The sequence below is a fragment of the Oryctolagus cuniculus genome, unplaced genomic scaffold (assembly GCF_964237555.1).
Source record: "Oryctolagus cuniculus unplaced genomic scaffold, mOryCun1.1 SCAFFOLD_59, whole genome shotgun sequence".
NCBI lineage: Eukaryota > Metazoa > Chordata > Mammalia > Lagomorpha > Leporidae > Oryctolagus > Oryctolagus cuniculus.
The window spans coordinates 367454-388142 of NW_027208260.1; positions in this window are offsets into that span (position 1 = coordinate 367454).

Sequence of the window (20689 nt, forward strand, 5' to 3'; positions counted from 1 at the left end):
TAAAAAACACGACAAATATGCGTTTGAAGCTTAGAAATCTACAGGTAACACAACCAAGGTGAGTTTTTGTGTTTTGGAAAATCAAATGGAACACTTTGGCTGAGGTGACAGATATTAATTGCCTCCAAACTGAGTTTCCCTGCGATTTTCAGGTTAATTCAGTCAGAATTCCACAGGCAGTGAGCTGGAGCAGAGGATGAATCCGGGAACAGCCGGTTTCTTTGCAACTAAATCAAGCCGAATATCATTCTGGATTCTTGCATTTATTTGGCTTTTTTCTCATTTTTGTTATTTATCATGGTTTGTAATGAATTTTCTGATGTGAGCTTTGGTTTTGAGGCTGCAATATGGAGTTCAGGCCACCGGGGGAATGGTCTTTTTCAAACAGGGCCAGCTGTTGGCTTCCTCCAATTCTGGCTTGCTGTCATTGTTTTGGGTTCCTCAGCGGCCGTTTGTTTCTTGAGCGGCAATTTCCTAAATGTTTTCTGGGTCTGAGTTGGTTTTGCCTTCTTCCTTCCCAAATTTTGTAATCTGACGCAATAGAAACAAAAGTTTGGGCAGAGTAGCCATTATGAAATAAAAAACACAACAAATAGGCGTTTGAAGCTTAGAAATCTACAGGTAACACAACCAAGGTGAGCTTTTGTGTTTTGGAAAATCAAATGGAACACTTTGGCTGAGGTGACAGATATTAATTGCCTCCAAACTGAGTTTCACTGCAATTTTCAGGTTAATTCAGTCAGAATTCCACAAGCTGTCAGCTGGAGGGGTGGATGAATCCGGGAACAGCCGGTTTCCTTGCGACTAAATCAAGCCCAATATCATTATGGATTCTTGCATTTCTTTGGCTTTTTTCTCATTTTTCTTATTTATCATGGTTTGTAATGAATTTTCTGATGTGAGCTTTGGTTTTGAGGCTGCAATATGGAGTTCAGGGCACCGGAGGAATGGTCTTTTTCAATCAGGGCACAGCTGTTGGCCTGCTCCAATTCTGGCTTGCTGCCATTTATTTGGGTGCCTCAGCTGACTTTCGGTTTCTTGAGTGGCAATTTCCTAAATGTTTTCTGGGTCTGAGTTGGTTTTGCCGTCTTCCTTCCCAAATTTTCTTTTCTGATGGCATACAAACAAGACTTTGGACAGAATAGACATTATGAAATAAAAAACACATCAAATATGCTTTTGAAAGCTACAGGTAACACGACCAAGGTGAGATTTTGTGTTTTGTAAAAAGACATGGAACACTTTTACTGAGGTGACAGATATTAATTGCCTCCAAACCGAGTTTCACAGCGAATTTCATTTTAATTCAGTCAGAAACCACAGACACTCAGCTGGGAGGTATAGAAGAATCTGGAAACAGCCATTAACAAGGGAATAAATCAAGCCCAATATCACTAAGAACTCCTGCATTTCTTTGGATTTTTTCTGATTTTTCTTATTTATCATGGTTTGTAATGAATTTTCTGATCTGAGGTTTGGTTTTGAGGCTGCAATATCGAGTTCAGGACACCGGAGTAATGGTCTTTTTCAATCAGGGCACAGCTGTTGGCTTGCTCCAATTCTGTCTTGCTTTCAAAGATTTGGGTTCCTCAGCGGCCCTTTGTTGCTTGAGCGGCAATTTCCTAAATGTTTTCTGGGTCTGAGTTGGTTTTGCTTTATTCCTTGCCAATATTTGTATTCTGCCCAAATACAAACAAGAGTTTGGGCAGAGTAGCCATTATGAAACAAAAAACACAACAAATAGGCGTTTGAAGCTTAGAAATCTACAGGTAACACGACCGAGGTGAGTTTTTGTGTTTTAGAAAATAAAGTGGAACACTTTAGCTGAGGTGACAGTTATTAATTGCTTCCAAACTGAGTTTCACTGCGATTTTCCGGTTAATTCAGTCAGAATTCCACAGGCAGTCAGCTGCAGGGTTGGATGAATCCGGGAACAGCCGGTTTCCTTGCGAACAAATCCAGCCCAATATCATTCTGGATTCTTGCATTTTTGGGTATTTTCTCATTTTTCTTATGTATGAAGGTTTGTAATGAATTTTCTGATGTGAGCTTTGGTTTTGAGGCTGCAATATGGAGATCAGGGCACCGGAGGAATGGTCTTTTTCAATCAGGGCACAGCTGCTGGCTTGCTCCAATTCTGGCTTGCTGTCATTGTTTTGGGTGCCTCCGCCGATTTGAGGTTTCTTGAGTGGCAATTTCCTAAACGTTTTCTGAGTCTCAGTTGTTTTTGTCCTCTTACTTCCCAAATTTTGTATTCTGACGCAATACAAGCAAGATTTTGGACAGAATAGACATTATGAAATAAAAAACACATCAAATAGGCTTTTGAAAGCTACAGGTAACATGACCAAGGTGAGATTTTGTGTTTTGTAAAAAGACATGGAACACTTTTGCTGAGGTGACAGATACTAATTGCCTCCAAACCGATTTTCACAGCGAATTTCATTTTAATTCAGCAGAAACCACAGACACTCAGTTGGGAGGTATAGAAGAATCTGGAAACAGCCATTAACAAGGGAATAAATCAAGCCCAATATCACTAAGAACTCCTGCTTTTCTTTGGATTTTTTCTGATTTTTCTTATTTATCATGATTTGTAATGAATTTTCTGATCTGAGGTTTGGTTTTGAGGTTGCAATATCGAGTTCAGGACACCGGAGGAATGGTCTTTTTCAATCAGGGCACAGCTGTTGGCTTGCTCCAATTCTGTCTTGCTTTCAAAGTTTTGGGTTCCTCAGCGGCCCTTTGTTCCTTGAGCGGCAATTTCCTAAATGTTTTCTGGGTCTGAGTTGGTTTTGCCTTCTTCCTGCCCAAATTTTGTAATCTGACGCAATAGAAACAAAAGTTTGGGCAGAGTAGCCATTATGAAATAAAAAACACAACAAATAGGCGTTTGAAGCTTAGAAATCTACAGGTAACACAACCAAGGTGAGTTTTTGTGTTTTGGAAAATCAAATGGAACACTTTGGCTGAGGTGACAGATATTAATTGCCTCCAAACTGAGGTTCCCTGCGATTTTCAGGTTAATTCAGTCAGAATTCCACAGGCAGTCAGCTGGAGGGGTGGATGAATCCGGGAACAGCTGGTTTCCTTGCAACTAAATCAAGCCCAATATCATTATGGATTCTTGCATTTCTTTGGCTTTTTTCTCCTTTTTCTTATTTATCATGGTTTGTAATAAATTTTCTGATGTGAGCTTTGGTTTTGAGGCGGCAATATGGCGTTCAGGGCACCGGAGGAATGGTCTTTTTCAAACAGGGTACAGATGTTGGCTTGCTCCAATTCTGGCTTGCTGTCATTTTTTTGGGTGCCTCAGCCAATTTGTGGTTTCTTGAGCCACAATGTCCTAAATGTTTTCAGGGTCTGAGTTGGTTTTGCCTTCTTCCTTCCCAAATTTTGTATTCTGATGGAATACAAACAAGAGTTTGAACAGAGCAGTCATTATGAAATAAAAAACACAACAAATAGGCGTTTGAAGTTATAAGTCTACTCGAAACACGACCAAGGTGAGTATTTGTGTTTTGGAAAATAAAATGGAACACTTTGTTGAGGTCACAGATATTAATGGCCTCCAAACTGAGTTTGACTGCGATTTTCAGGTGAATTCAGAGAGAATTCCACAGGCAGTCAGCTGGAGGGGTGGATGAATCTGGGAGCAGCCGGTTTCCTTGCGACTAAATCCAGCCCAATATCAGAAAGGTCTCCTGTATTTCTTTGGCATTTTTCTCATTTTTTGATTTATCCTGCTTTGTAATGAATTTTCTGATGTGAGATTTGGTTTTGAGGCTGCAATATGGAGTTTAGGGCACAAGAGGAAGGTTTTTTTTTTTTTTAAACAGGGCACAGCTCTTGGCTTGCTCCAATTCTGGCTTGCTGTCATTGTTTTGCATGCCTCAGTTCAATTTTGGTTTGTTGAGTGGCAATTTCCTAAATGTTTTCTGGGTCTGAGTTGGTTTTGCCTTCTTCCTTCCCAAATTTTGTATTCTGTCGCATTACAAACAAGAGTTTGGACAGAGCAGCCATTATGAAATAAAAAAACACAACAAATAGGTGTTAGAAGCTTAGAAGTCTACAGGTAACACGACCAAGGTGAGTTTTTGTGTTTTGGAAAATGAAATGGAACACTTTGGCTGAGGTTACAGATATTAATTGCCTCCAAACTGAGTTTCACTGCGATTTTCAGGTTAATTCAGTCAGAATTCCACAGGCAGTCAGCTGGAGGGGTGGATGAATCCGGGAACAGCCCGTTTCCTTGCGACTGAATCAAGACCAATGTCATTATGGATTCTTGCGTTTCTTTGGCTTTTTTCTCATTTTTCTTATTTATCATGGTTTGTAATGAATTTTCTGATGTGAGCTTTGGTTTTGAGGCTGCAATATGGAGTTCAGGGCACCAGAGGTATGGTCTTTTTCAAACAGGGCACAGCTGTTGTGCTGCTCCAATTCTGGCTTGCTGTCATTGTTTTGAGTGCCTCAGCCGATTTGTGGTTTCTTGAGCGGCAATTTCCTAAAGGTTTTCTGGGTCTGAGTTGGTTTTGCCTTCTTCCTTCCCAAATTATGAATTCTGACGCAATACAAACAAGAGTTTGGGCGGAGTAGCCATTATGAAATAAAAAACACAACAAAAAGGCGTTTGAAGCTTAGAAAAATACAGGTAACACGACCAAGGTGAGTTTTTGTGTTTTGGAAAATAAAATGGAACACTTTGTTGAGGTCACAGATATTAATAGCCTCCAAACTGAGTTTCACTGCGATTTTCAGGTGAATTCAGTCAGAAGTCCACAGGCAGTCAGATGGAGGGGTGGATGAATCCGGGAACAGCCGGTTTCCTTGCGACTAAATCAAGCCCAATATCATTCTTGATTCTTGCACTTCTTTGGCTTTTTTCTCATTTTTCTTATTTATCATGGTTTGTAATGAATTTTCTGATGTGAGCTTTGGTTTTGAGGTTGCAATATTGAGTTCAGGGCACCTGAGAAATGGTCTTTTTCAAACAGGGTACAGATGTTGGCTTGCTCCAATTCTGGCTTGCTGTCATTGTTTTGGGAGCCTCAGCTGACTTTTGGTATCTTGAGCGGCAATTTCCTAAATGTTTTCTGGGTCTGAGTTGGTTTTGCCTTCTTCCTTCCCAAATTTTGTATTCTGATGGAATACAAACAAGAGTTTGGGCAGAGTAGCCATTATGAAATAAAAAACACAACAAATAGGCGTTTGAAGCTTATAAGTCTACTCGTAACGAGACCAAGGTGAGTTTTTGATTTTGGAAAATAAAATGGAACACTTTGGCTGAGGTGACAGATATTAATTGCCTCCAAACTGAGGATCACTGCGATTTTCAGGTTAATTCAGTCATAATTCCACAGGCAGTCAGCTGGAGGGATGGATGAATCTGGGAACAGCCAATTTCCTTGCGACTCAATCAAGCCCAATATCATTATGGATTCTAGCATTTCTTTGGCTTTTGTCTCATTTTTCTTATTTATCATGGTTTGTAATGAATTTTCTGATGTGAGCTTTGGTTTTGAGGCTGCAATATGGAGTTCAGGGCACAAGAGGAAGGTTATTTTTCAAAAAGGGCACAGCTGTTGACTTGCTCCAAGTCTGCCTTGCTGTCATTGTTTTGGGTGCCTCAGCTGACTTTTGGTTTCTTGAGCGGCAATTTCCTAAATGTTTTCTGGGTCTGAGAGGTTTTTACCTTCTTCCTTCTCAAATTTTGTATTGTGACGCAATACAAACATGAGTTCAGACAGAGTAGCGATTATGAAATAAAAAACACAACAAATAGGCATTTGAAGCTTAGAAATCTACAGGTTCACGACCAAGGTGAGTTTTTGTGTTTTGAAAAATCAAATGGAACACTTTGGCTGAGGTGACAGATATTAATTGCCTCCAAACTGAGGTTCACTGCGATTTTCCCGTTAATTCAGTCATAATTCCACAGGCATCAGCTGGAGGGGTGGATGAATCTGGGAACAGCCAATTTCCTTGCGACTCAATCAAGCCCAATATCATTATGGATTCTTGCATTTCTTTGGCTTTTGTCTCATTTTTCTTATTTATCATGGTTTGTAATGAATTTTCTGATGTGAGCTTTGGTTTTGAGGCTGCAATATCGAGTTCTGGGCACCGGAGGAAGGTTATTTTTCAAAAAGTGCACAGCTGTTGATTTGCTCGTATTCTGCCTTGCTGTCATTGTTTTGGGTGCCTCAGCCGATTATTGGTCTTTTGAGCGACAATTTACTACATGTTTTCAGGGTCTGAGTTGGTTTTGCCTTCTTCCTTCCCAAATGTTGTATTCTGACGCCATACAAACAAGAGTTTCGGCAGAGTAGCCATTATGCAATAAAATCACAACAAATAGGTTTTGAAGCTTATAAATCCATAGGTAACACGAGCAAGGTGAGTTTTTGTGTTTTGGAAAATAAAATGGAACACTTTGGCTGAGGTGACAGATATTAATTGCCTCCAAACTGAGTTTCACTGCGATTTTCAGGTGAATTCAGTCAGATCCACAGGCAGTCAGCTGGAGGTGTGGATGAATCCCGGAACAGCCCGTTTCCTTGCGACTAAATCAAGCCCAATATCATTCTTGATTCTTGCATTTCTTTGGCTTTTTTCTCCTTTTTCTGATATAGCATGCTGTGTAATGAATTTTCTGATGTGAGCTTTGGTTTTGAGGCTGCAATATGGAGTTCAGGGCACCTGAGGAATGGTCTTTTTCAAACAGGGCACAGCTGTTGGCTTCCTCCAATTCTGGCTTGCTGTCATTGTTTTGAGTGCCTCAGCCGATTTGTGGTTTCTTGAGCGGCAATTTCCTAAATGTTTTCTGGGTCTGAGTTGGTTTTGCCTTCTTCCTTCCCAAATGTTGTATTCTGACGCCATGCAAACAAGAGTTTCGGCAGGGTAGCCATTATGAAATAAAAAACACCACAAATAGGCTTTTGAAGCTTAGAAATCTACAGGTAACACAACAAAGGTGAGTTTTTGTGTTTTGGAAAATAAAATGGAACACTTTGGCTGAGGTGACAGATATTAATTGCCTCCAAACTGAGTTTCACTGCGATTTTCAGGTTAATTCAGTCAGAATTCCACAGGCAGTCAGCAGGAGGGGTGGTTGAATCCGGGAACAGCCCGTTTTCTTGCGACTAAATGAAGCCCAATATCATTATGGATTCTTGATTTCTTTGGCTTTTTTCTCCTTTTTCTTATTTATCATGGTTTGTAATGAATTTTCTGATGTGAGCTTTGGTTTTGAGGCTGTAATATGGAGTTCAGGGCACCGGGGGAACGGTCTTTTTCAAACAGAGCACAGCTGTTGGCCTGCTCCAATTCTGGCTTGCTGTCATTGTTTTGGGTGCCTCCGCCAATTTGAGGTTTTTTGAGCAGCAATTTCCTAAAAGTTTTCTGGGTCTGAGTTGGTTTTGCCTTCTTCCTTCCCAAATTTTGTATTCTGACGCAATACAAACAAGAGTTTGGGCAGAGTGGCCATTATGAAATAAAAAACACAACAAATAGGTTTTGAAGCTTAGAAATCTACAGGTAACACGACCAAGGTGAGTTTTTGTGTTTTGGAAAATCAAATGGAACAGTTTGGCTGAGGTGACATATATTAATTGCCTCCAAACTGAGTTTCACTGCGATTTTCCGGTTAATTCAGTCAGAATTCCACAGGCAGTCAGCTGGAGGGGTGGATGAATCTGGGAACAGCCGGTTTCCTTGAAACTAAATCCAGCCCAACATCATTATGGATTCTTGCATTTCTTTGGCTTTTTTCTCATTTTTCTGATTTATCATGGTTTGTAATGAATTTTCTGATGTGAGCTTCGGTTTTGAGGCTGGCATATGGAGTTCAGGGCACAAGAGGAAGGTTCTTATTCAATCAGGGCACAGCTGCTGTGTTACTCCAATTCTGGTTTACTGTCATTGTTTTGGTTGCCTCCGCCGATTTGAGGTTTCTTGAGCATCAATTTCCTAAATGTTTTGTTCGTCTGAGTTGGTTTTCCTTCTTCCTTCAAAAATTTTGTATTCTGACCCAATACAAACAAGAGTTTGGACAGGCTTGCCATTTTGCCATAAAAAAAAAACACAATAAATAGGCGTTTGAAGCTTAGAAATCCACAGGTAATACGTCCAAGGTGAGTTTTTGTGTTTTGGAAAATAAAATGGGACACTTTGGCTGAGGTGACAGATATTAATTGCCTCCAAACTGAGTTTCCCTGCGATTTTCCGGATAATTCCGTCAGAATTCCACAGGCAGTCAGCTGGAGGGGTGGATGAATCTGGGAATAGCCGGTTTCCTTTTGACTAAATCAAGCCCAATATCATTATGGATTCTTGCGTTTCTTTGGCTTTTTTCTCATTTTTCTTATGTATCATGGTTTGTAATGAGTTTTCTGATGTGAGCTTTGGTTTTAAGCTGGCATATTCAGTTCAGGGCACCAGAGGAAGGTTGTTTTTCAATCAGGGCACAGCTGTTGGCCTGCTCCAATTCTGGCTTGCTGTCATTGTTTTGGGTGCCTCAGCTGATTTGTGGATTCTTGAGTGGCAATTTCCTAAATGTTTTCTGGGTCTGAGTTAGTTTTGCATTCTTATTCCCAAATTTTGTATTCTGATGCAATACAAGCAAGATTTTGACAGAGTAGCCATTATGAAAGAAAAAAAAAAAAACGAAGCAAATTGGCCTTTCATGTTTAGAACTGTACAGGCAACACAATCAAGATGAGTTTCTGTGTTTTGGAAATTGACTTGGACTCCTTCTGCCGAGGGGACAGATACTAATTTCCTCCAAATTGAGTGTGAGTGCAATTTTGAGGTGAATTCAATCAGAATTCCAAAGTCAGTCTGTTTAAGTGTGGGATGAATCCTGAAACAGCCAGTTTCCTTGTGTCTAAATCCAGCCAAATATCACAAAGGACTCTTGCATTTCTTTGGCTTTTTCACATTTCCCTTATTTATCATGGTTTGTAATGAATTTTCTGCTGTGAGCTTTGGTTTTGAGGCTGCAAAATGGATTTCAGGGTACAAGAGAATGGTTCTTTTTCAATTGGGGCACAGTTGTTGGCTTGCTCCAATTCTGGCTTGCTGTCATTGTTGGGTGCCTCAGCTGACTTTTGGTTTCTTGAGGGTCAGTTTGCTGAATATTTTCTGGGTCTGAGTTGGTTTTCCCTTCTTCATACCCAAATTGTGTATTCTCATGCAATACAAGCAAGATTGTGGACAGAGTAGCCATTATGAAAGAAAACAAAAAACACAGCAAATTGGCCTTTCAGGATTAGAAATCTACAGGCAACATGACCAAGATGAGTTTCTGTGGTTTGGAAAATGATATGGAATCCTTCTGCTGAGGGGAGAGATACTAATTCATCCAAATTGAATGTGAGTGGGATTTTGAGGTGAATTCAATCAGAAGTCCAAAGTCAGTCTGTGGATGGGGGGATGAATCTGGAAACAGCCAGGTTCCTTTTGTCTAATCCCGCCAAGTATCACAAAGGACTCTTGCATTTCTTTGGCTTTTTCACATTTCCATTATTTATCATGGTTTGTAATGAATTTTCTGATGTGAGCTTTGGTTTTGAGGCTGCAATATGGAGTTCAGGGTAACGGAGGAATGGTCTTTTTCAAACAGGGCACAGCTGTTGGCCTGCTCCAATTCTGGCTTGCTGTCATTGTTTTGGGTGCCTCAGCTGACTTTTAGTTTCTTGAGCGGCAATTTCCTAAATGTTTTCTGGGTCTGAATTGGGTTTGCCTTCTTCCTTCCCAAATGTTGTATTCTGATGCCATACAAACAAGAGTTTGGGGAGAGTAGCCATTATGAAATAAAAACACAACAAATAGGCATTTGAAGCTTTGAAATCTACAGGTAACACGACCAAGGTGAGGTTTTGTGTTTTGGAAAATCAAATGGAACACTTTGGCTGAGGTGACAGATATTAATTGCCTCCAAACTGAGTTTCACTGTGTTTCTCCGGTTAATTCACTCAGAATTCCACAGGCTGTCAGCTGGAGGGGTGGATGTATCTGGGAACAGCCAGTTTCCTTGCGACTAAATCAAGCCCAATATCATTATGGATTCTTCCATTTCTTTGGCTTTTTTATCATTTTTCTTATTTTTTATGGTTTGTAATGAATTTTCTGATGTGAGCTTTGGTTTTGAGGCTGCAATATGGAGTTCATGGCACAAGAGGAAGGTTCTATTTCAATCAGGGCACAGCTGTTGTCTTGCTCCAATTCTGGCTTGCTGTCATTGTTTTCGATACCTCAGCTAATTTGTGGTTTCTTGAGCGGCAATTTCCTAAATGTTTTGTGCATCTGAGTTGGTTTTTCCTTCTTCCTTCCCTAATTTTGTATTCTGAGGCAACACAAACAAGAGTTTGGACAGAGTAGCAATTATGAAATAAAAACCACAACAAATAGGCATTTGAAGCTTAGAAATCTACAGGTAACATTACCAAGGTGAGTTTTTGTGTTTTGGAAAATAAAATGGAACACTTTGGCTGAGGTGACAGATATTAATTGCCTCCAAACTGAGTTTCACTGCGATATTCAGGTGAATTCCGTCAGAATTCCACAGGCAGTCAGCTGGAGGGGTGGATGAATCTGGGAACAGCCAGTTTCCTTGCAACTAAATCAAGCCCAATATCATTATTGATTCTTGCATTTCTTTGGCTTTTTTCTCCTTTTTCTTATTTATCATGGTTTGTAATGAATTTTCTGATGTGAGCTTTGGTTTTGAGGCTGCAATATGGAGTTCAGGGCACCGGGGGAATGGACCTTTTAAACAGGGCAAAGCTGTTGGCCTGCTCCAATTCTGGCTTGCTGTCATTGTTTTGAGCCTCAGCCGATTTGTGGTTTCCTGAGCTGCAATTTCCTACATGTGTTCTGCGTCTGAGTTGGTTTTGCCTTCTACCTTCCCAAATTTTGTATTCTGATTTCTACAAACAAGAGTTTGGGGAGAGTAGCCATTATGACATAAAAAACACAGCAAATAGGATTTTGAAGCTTATAAATCTACAGGTAACATGACCAAGGGGAGTTTTTGTGTTTTGGAAAATCAAATGGAACACTTTGGCTGAGGTGACAGATATTAATTGCCTCCAAACTGAGGTTCACTGCGATTTTCAGGTTAACTCAGTCAGAATTGCACAGGCAGTCAGCTGGAGGGGTGGATGAATCTGGGAATAGCCGGTTTCCTTGCGACTGAATCAAGCCCAATATCATTATGAATTCTTGCATTTCTTTGGCTTTTTTCTATGTTTTCTTATTTATCATGGTTTGTAATGAATTTTCTGATGTGAGCTTTGGTTTTGAGGCTGCAGTATGGAGTTCACGGCACTGGAAATATGGTCATTTTAAACAGGGTACAGCTGTGGCTAGCTCCAATTCTGGCTTGCCTTCATTGTTTTGGGTGCCTCAGCTGATTTTGGTTTCTTGAGTGGCAATTTTTTAAATGTTTTCTGGGTCTGAGTTGGTTTTACCGTCTTCGTATCCAAATTTTCTTTTCTGCTGCCATACAAACAAGAGTTTGGGCAGAATAGCCATTATGAAATAAAAAACACAACAAATAGGCGTTTGAAGCTTAGAAATCTACAGGTAACATGACCAAGGTGAGTTTTTGTGTTTTGGAAAATAAAATGGAACACTTTGGCTGAGGTGACAGATATTAATTGCCTCCAAACGGAGTTTCACTGTGATTTTCAGGTTAATTCAGTCAGAATTCCACAGGCAGTCAGCTGGAGGGGTGGATGAATCCGGGAACAGCCCGTTTCCTTGCGACTGAATCAAGCCCAATATTTTGGATTCTTGCATTTCCTTGATTTTTTCTCATTTTTCTTATTTTTTATGGTTTGTAATGAATTTTCTGATGTGAGCTTTGGTTTTGAGGCTGCAATATGGAGTTCAGGGCACAAGAGGAAGGTTCTTTTTCAATCAGGGTACAGCTGTTGGCTTGCTCCAATTCTGGCTTGCTATCATTGTTTTGGGTGACTCAGCTAACTTTTGGTTTCTTGAGTGGCAATTTCCTAAATGTTTTCTGGGTCTGAGTTGGTTTTGCCTTCTTCCTTCCCAAATTATGTATTCTGATGCCATAGAAACAAGAGTTTCAGCAGAGTAGCCACTATGAAATAAAAAACACAACAAATAGGCGTTTAAACCTTCAAAATCTACCAGTAACATGACCAAAGTGAGTTTTTGTGTTTTGGAAAATAAAATGGAACACTTTGGCTGAGGTGACAGATAGTAATTGCCTCCAAACTGAGTTTCACTGCGATTTTCAGGTTAATTCAGTCAGAAGTCCACAGGCTGTCAGCTGGAGTTGTGGATGAATCCGGGAACAGCCGGTTTCCTTGTGACTATTCAGGCTAAATGTCATTATGGATTCTTGCATTTCTTTGGATTTTTTCTATGTTTTCTTATTTATCATGGATTGTAATGAATTTTCTGATGTGAGCTTTGGTTTTGAGGCTGGCATATTGAGTTCAGGGTACAAGAGGAAGGTTCTTTTTCAAACAGGGCACAGCTGTTGGCCTGCTTCAATTCTGGCTTGCTGTCATTGTTTTGGGTGCCTCAGCTGATTTTTGGTTTCTTGAGCGGAAATTTCCTAAATGTGTTCGGGGTCTGAGTTGGTTTTGCCTTCTTCCTTCCCAAATTATGTATTCTGATGGCACACAAGCAAGAGTTTGGGCAGATTAGCCATTATGAAATAAAAAAACACAAGAAATAGGCGTTTAAACCTACAAAATCTACTGGTAACTTGACCAAAGTGAGTTTTTGTGTTTTGGAAAATCAAATGGAACACTTTGGCTGAGGTGACAGATATTAATTGCCTCCAAACTGAGTTTCACTGCAATTTTCAGGTGAATTCAGTCAGAATTCCACAGGCAGTGAGCTGGTGCAGAGGATGAATCCGGGAACAGCCGGTTTCCTTGTGACTAATAAGGCCAAATGTCACTATGGATTCTTGCATTTCTTTGGCTTTTTTCTCTGTTTTCCTATTTATCATGGTTTGTAATGAATTTTCTGATGTGAGCTTTGGTTTGTGGCTGAATATGGAATTCTTGGCACCAGAGGAATGGTCTTTTTCAAACAGGGCACAGCTGTTGGCCTGCTCCAATTCTGGCTTCCTGTCATTGTTTTGAGTACCTCAGCCGATTTGTGGATTCTGAGCTGCAATTTCATAAATGTTTTCTGGGTCTGAGTTGGTTTTGCCTTCTTCCTTCCCAAATTTTGTATTCTGACGGCATACAAACAAGAGTTTGGGGAGAGTAGCCATTATGAAATGAAACACACAACAAATAGGCATTTGAAGCTTAGAAATCTACAGGTAACACGACCAAGGTGAGATTTTGTGTTTGGAAAATCAAATGGAACACGTTGGCTGAGGTGACAGATATTAATTGCCTCCAAACTGAGTTTCACTGGATTTTCAAGTTAATTCAGTCAGAATTCCATAGGCAGTCAGCTGGACGGGTGGATGAATCTGGGAACAGCCGGTTTCCTTGTGACTGAATCAAGCCCAATATCATTATGGATTCTTGCATTTCTTTGGCTTTTTTCTCCTTTTTCTTATTTATCATGGTTTGTAATGAATTTTCTGATGTGAGCTTTGGTTTTGAGGCTGCAATCTGGAGTTCAGGGTGCAAGAGGAAGGCTCTTTTTCAAACAGGGCACAGAAGTTGGCCTGCTCCAATTCTGGCTTGCTGTCATTGTTTTGGGTGCCTCAGCCGATTTGTGTATTCAGAGCGGCAATTTCCTAAATGTTTCTGGGTCTGAGTTGGTTTTGCCTTCTTCCTTCCCAAATTTTGTATTCTGATGCCATACAAACAAGAGTTTCAGCAGAGTAGCCACTATGAAATAAAATACACAACAAATAGGCGTTTAAACCTTCAAAATCTACAGGTAACACGACCAAGGTGATTTTTGTGTTTTGGAAAATCTAATGGAACACTTTGGATGAGGTGACAGAGAGTAATTGCCTCCAAACTGAGTTTCACTGCGATTTTCAGGTTAATTCAGTCAGAATTCCACAGGCAGTGAGCTGGAGCAGAGGATGAATCCGGGAACAGCCGGTTTCCTTGTAACTAATAAGGCCAAATGTCATTATGGATTCTTGCATTTCTCTGGCTTTTTTCTCTGATTTCCTATTTATCATGGTTTGTAATGAATTTTCTGATGTGAGCTTTGGTTTTGTGGCTGCAATATGGAGTTTAGGACACCGGGGGAATGGTCTTTTTCAAACAGGGCACAGCTGTTGACCTGCTCCAATTCTGGCTTGCTGTCATTGTTTTGGGTGCCTCAGCCGATATGTGGTTTGTGAGCAGCAATTTCCTAAATGTTTTCTGGGTCTGAGTTGGTTTTGCCTTCTTCCTACCCAAATTTTGTATTCTGACGCCATACAAACAAGAGTTTCGGCAGAGTAGCCATTATGAAATAGAAAAACACAACAAATAGGCGTTTGAAGCTTGGAAATCTACAGGTAACACAACCAAGGTGAGTTTTTGTGTTTTGGAAAATCAAATGGAACACTTTGGCTGAGGTGACAGATATTAATTGCCTCCAAAGTGAGTTTCACTGCGATTTTCAGGTTAATTCAGTCAGAATTACACAGGCAGTCAGCTGGAGGGGCGGATGATTCCGGCAACAGCCGGTTTCCTTGCGACTGAATCAAGCCCAATATCATTATGGATTCTTGCTTTTCTTTTCTTTTTTCTCCTTTTTCTTATTTATCATGGTTTGTAATGAATTTTCTGATGTGAGCTTTGGTTCTGAGGCTGGCATATTGAGTTCAGGGCAGAAGAGCAAGGTTCTTTTTCAAACAGGGCACAGCTGTTGGCTTGCTCTAATTCTGGCTTCCTGTCATTGCTTTGGGTGCCTCAGCTAACTTTTGGTTTCTTGAGCGGCAATTTCCTGAATATTTTCTGGGTCTGAGTTGCTTTTGCCTTCTTCCTTCTGAAATTTTGTATTCTGATGCCAAACAAACAAGAGTTTGGGCAGAGTAGCCATTATGAAATAAAAAACACAACAAATAGGCGTTTGAAGCTTAGAAATCTACAGGTAACATGACCAAGGTGATTTTTTGTGTTTTGGAAAATAAAATGGAACACTTTGGCTGAGGTGACAGATATTAATTGCCTCCAAACTGAGTTTCACTGCGATTTTCAGGTTAATTCAGTCAGAATTCCACAGGCAGTCAACTGGAGGGGTGAATGAATCCACGAACAGCCGGCTTCCATGTGACTAAATCAAGCCCAATAACATTACGGATTCTTGCATTTCTTTGGCTTTTTTCTCCTTTTTCTTATTTATCATGGTTTGTAATGAATTTTCTGATATGAGCGTTGGTTCTGAGGCTGGCATATTGAGTTCAGGGCAGAAGAGGAAGGTTCTTTTTCAAACAGGGCACAGCTATTGGCCTGCCTCAATTCTGGCTTGCTTCCATTGTTTGGGATCCTCAGCTGATTTGTGGTTTCTTGAGTGGCAATTTGCGAAATGTTTTCTGGGTCTGAGTTGGTTTTCCCTTCTTCCTTCCCAAATTTTGTATTCTGACGCCATACAAACAAGAGTTTCGGTAGAATAGCCATTATGAAATAAAAAACACAACAAATAGGCATTTGAAGTTTAGAAATCTACAGGTAACACGACCAAGGTGAGTTTTTGTGTTTTGCAAAATAAAATGGAACACTTTAGCTGAGGTGACAAATATTAATTGCCTCCAAACTGAGTTTCACTGCTATTTTGAGGTTAATTCAGTCAGAATTCCATAGGCAGTCAGCTGGAGGGGTGGATGAATCCGGGAGCAGCCGGTTTCCTTGCGACTATATCAAGCCCGATATCATTACGGATTCTTGCATTTCTTTGTCTTTTTTCTCCTTTTTCTTATTTATCATGGTTTGTAATGAATTTTCTGATGTGAGCTTTGGTTCTGAGGCTGGCATATTGAGTTCAGGGTACAAGAGGAAGGTTCTTTTTCAAACAGGGTACAGCTGTTGGCTTGCTCCAATTATGGCTTGCTGTCATTGTTGTGGGTGCCTCAGCTGACTTGGTTTCTTGAGTGGCAATTTCCTAAATGTTTTCTGGGCCTGAGTTGGTTTTGCCTTCTTCCTTCCCAAATTTTGTATTCTGACGCCATACAAACAAGAGTTTGGGCAGAGTAGCCATTATGAAATAAAAAACACAACAAATAGGCATTTGTAGCTTAGAAATCTACAGGTAATACGACCAAGGTGAGTTTTTGTGTTTTGGAAAATCAAATGGAACACTTTGGCTGAGGTGACAGATATTAATTGCCTCCAAACTGAGTTTCACTGTGATTTTCAGGTTAATTCAGTCAGAATTCCACAGGCAGTGAGCTGGAGCAGAGGATGAATCCGGGAACAGCCGGTTTCCTTGTGACTAATAAGGCCAAATGTCATTATGGATTCTTGCATTTCTTTGGCTTTTTTCTCCTTTTTCTTATTTATCATGGTTTGTAACGAATTTTCTGATGTGAGTTTTGGTTTTATGGCGGCAATATGGAGTTCAGGGCACCGGGGGAATGGTCTTTTTCAAACAGGGCACAGCTGTTGGCCTGCTCCAATTCTGGCTTGCTGTCATTGTTTTGGGTGCCTCAGCCGATATGTGGTTTGTGAGCGGCAATTTCCTAAATGTTTTCTGGGTCTGAGTTGGTTTTGCCTTCTTCCTTCCCAAATTTTCTATTCTTACGCCATACAAACAAGACTGTGGGCATAGTAGCCATTATGAAATAAAAAACACAACTAATAGGCATTTGAAGCTTAGAAATCTACAGGTAACACGACCAAGGTGAGTTTTTGTGTTTTGGGAAATCAAATGGAACACTTTGGCTGAGGTGATAGATATTAATTGCCTCCAAACTGAGTTTCACTGCGATTTTCAGGTTAATTCAGTCAGAATTACACAGGCAGTCAGCTGGAGGGGTGGATGATTCCGGGAACAGCCGGTTTCCTTGCGACTATATCAACTCTGATTTCATTATGGATTCTTCCATTTCTTTGGCTTTTTTCTCCTTTTTCTTATTTATCATGGTTTGTAATGAATTTTCCGATGTGAGCTTTGGTTTTGAGGCTGCAATATGGACTTCAGGGCACCGGAGGAATGGTCTTTTTCAAACAGGTCACAGCTGTTGGCCTGCTTCAATTCTGGCTTGCTGTCATTGTTTTGGGTGCCTCAGCCGATTTGTGGTTTCTTGAGCAGCAATTTCCTAAATGTTTTCTGGGTCTGAGTTGCTTTTCCCTTCTACCTTCCCAAATTTTGTATTCTGACGCAATACAAACAAGACTGTGGGCAGAGTAGCCATTATGAAATAAAACACAAAACAAATAGGCGTTTGAAGCTTAGAAATCTACAGGTAACACGACCAAGGTGAGGTTTTGTGTTTTGGAAAATCAAATGGAACACTTTGGCTGAGGTGACAGATATTAATTGCCTCCAAACTGAGTTTCCCTGCGATTTTCAGGTTAATTCAGTCAGAAATCCACAGGCCGTCAGCTGGAGGGGTGGATGAATCCGGAAACAGCCGGTTTCCTTGCGACTAAATCAAGCCCAATATCATTATGGATTCTTGTATTTCTTTGGCTTTTTTCTCTTTTCTCTAATTTATCATGGTTTGTAATGAATTTTCTGATGTGACCTGTGGTTTTGAGGCTGCAATATGGAGTTCAGGGCACAAGAGGAAGGTTCTTTTTCAAAAAGGGTAAAGCTGTTGGCTTGCTCCAATTCTGGCTTGCTGTCATTGTTTTGGGTGCCTCAGTGACTTTTGGCTTCTTGAGCGGCAATTTCCTAAATGTTTTGGGTGCCTCTTGCTGTCGTAGTTTTGAGTGCCTCAGCCGATTTGTGGTTTCTTGAGCGGCAATTTCCTAAATGTTTTCTGGGTCTGAGTTTGTTTTGCCTTCTTCCTTCCCAAATGTTGTATTCTGACGCAATACAAACAAGAGTTTGGACAGAGTAGCCATTATGAATTAAAAAAGACAGCTAATAGGTGTTTGAAGCTTAGAAATTTACAGGCAACATGACCAAGGTGAGTTTTTGTGTTTTGGAAAATCAAATGGAACACTTTGGCTGAGGTGACAGATATTAATTGCCTCCAAACTGAGTTTCACTGTGATTTTCAGGTTAATTCAGTCAGAATTCCACAAGCAGTCAGCTGGAGGGGTGAATGAATCCGGGAACGGCCGGTTTCCCTGCGACTAAATCAAGCCCAATATCATTATGGATTCTTGCATTTCTTTGGCTTTTTTCTCTTTTTTCTTATGTATCATGGTTTGTTATGAATTTTTTGATGTGAGCTTTTGTTTTGAGGCGGCAATATTGAGTTCAGGGCACAAGAGGAATGGTCTTTTTCAATCAGGGCACAGCTGTTGGCTTGCTCCAATTCTGGCTTGCTGTCCTTGTTTTGGGTGCCTCAGCTGACTTTTGGTTTCTTGAGTGGCAATTTCCTACATGTTTTCTGGGTCTGAGTCAGTTTTGCCTTCTTCCTTCCCAAATTTTGTATTCTGATGCAATACAAGCAAGATTTTGGATAGAGTTAGCTCTGTGTCCATTCTTCTGTCTCTTTACTAGATGAATAAAAAGACAGTGTAAAATGATTTGTAAAGAACTATAAGGGGTCAGCGCTGTGCTGCTGCTGCCAATTGAGGAGTGAAGCAGGAGATGGAAAACACCTCTCTCTCTCTCTCTCTCTCTGTGCCTCTCCTTCTCTGTTACTCTGACTTCTAAATAAAAAAATGAATCTTAAAAGAAGTATAAACATCAATAAAACACAAATGAAAATTGTATTCTCAAAACTGGATATTAAACCATGCCTTCTACACCTCTGTTAAAAGTTACATTCTATCATAGTCATTTATGATTTCTAGGGCCAAAGTAGTAAATAAGATTTTTCTGGAAGAGACAGAGGTTATGAGGGAGCCAGGATTTGGGGTCAGTTAGCAGAAGTGAGTGTCACTCTTTCAGATTTGATGCAGGAAAGGAACAGCAACTGATCCCTGAGATTTTGGTGTGGGAAGGAAAGGAAGGAGGGACTTAACAAAAGCAAATGCCCTCTGGTTGTGGGCACCCACCCCTGACTGCAGCTTTTCGGAGGAACAGCTGGTGTCTCTAGGGATGCTGCAGCCTGGACTCCATTTCCCAGAGTTCCCAGTAGCTCCGAGGTATTCTGCTTTCCAAATACCTGTGGGCATGCACCTGCCACTGCCAGTCCCTGGGGCTCAGAGTTGGACCAGGGGAGTTCATTCCTTGATCAGTGTCAACCCTGGGGGCTATGCTGCTCCTTCTCTGGCATTTACTGCAACTCCTGCTCTGCACGTGCGATCCCAGGCAGTTTCCGAGTGCTCACCCTGAGCCTGCCTCCTGCTGCTTCTTCCCTCTTCATCCACCAACTGTGGGTCCCACATGCCAGGGACTCTCTTCTCCACACTCCCAATTTCACTCCCCGTGTATCTGGAAGAAAGGGTACCTGCTCCAGGGACTTTCTGCTGCAGGTTTGGCATGCAGGAAGGGGCGGAGACACATGTGGGAGAAGTGTGCCAGCGATCCTGGCAGCTTCTCCCGAGGTCAGGGCTGGGACCCGGGCTGCTCTGTCTCCCACCTCTATTTCCCAGGCTCAAAGTGCCCGGACTCTCTCCTGCAGTACCTCACCTAAACTGTCCCTAATGTGCTTTATTTAGTGGTTACAGGAGAGAGGGGGCAGTGTTCTGGGAACCTGCACTCACAGGGAAGGAAGGCAGAAAGACTCCTGATCTCCACAGTTAAATAAGCCGGGTTCCCACTGTGGGTGGTCTCAGAATGCAGTCTGGCCTGGTCTCTTGATGTTTCCTGGGCTGGTTCCTGCAGGGTGGGGCTGGATGGCCCTCAGGAGGGAGCCTGGGGCAGCAGAGGGGTGGGCAGGAGGATCTGTCTAGGATCTGCCCCACTGCTCTCATCCTGCACCTCATCTTCCTGGTGGGGAGCAGTGTGAAGCGTGAATAGCTGCTTTGTGTGTTGATCCCTCTCAAGTATTAATTATCAAATTTTTCCAATGTGGAATTTGAAGCTGTTCCAGAAACATGGGGTGGGAAATCTCCCTTCTTTCAAACAGGCACAGAGACAGTGGAGGATCCAAGGAGTTTCTATTAATGGCCCTAGGCTCAGCTGGAATGATTTCCTGAGAATTGAGCATCAAATTCAAGTTTCTTAGCTGTTACAGCATTGGTGGGTTTAAATGGCAGCCTACATGATTAGAACCACATTTCCAATGGTCAGTGGGTCCAGTATGTTTGTAAAAGAGATGCCAGGGACAGATTTATTAGGACAGATTTATGACTGGAGTTTACAAAAGCAGAACTTAGGACATCTTCCCTCCCTAGACAAGATTTCAGTGGGCAGCTGTTTCACTCATTAATTGTGAGCATCCACTTTTAAAGGTTTGTGTTGGATGGGGTCCACTTCTCTTTCTTTGATGATGTATTTGGCTGCTTTTCATTTTCTGTCTTCAGCTATCTCTTCTCCTGTTAGCAAGGCTGTCAACTGTTTTGACCTGCCACTGATCCCTTTGCAAAGTGAGAAGGGAACCAAAATTAATGCAAGTCTACTGTGTTGTCAATAACTGGAGCTACTTTTTTAAAGATTTATTTATTCATTTGAAAGAGTTACACAGAGAGGAGAGAGAGAGAGAGAGAAAGAGAGAGAGGTCTTCCATCCG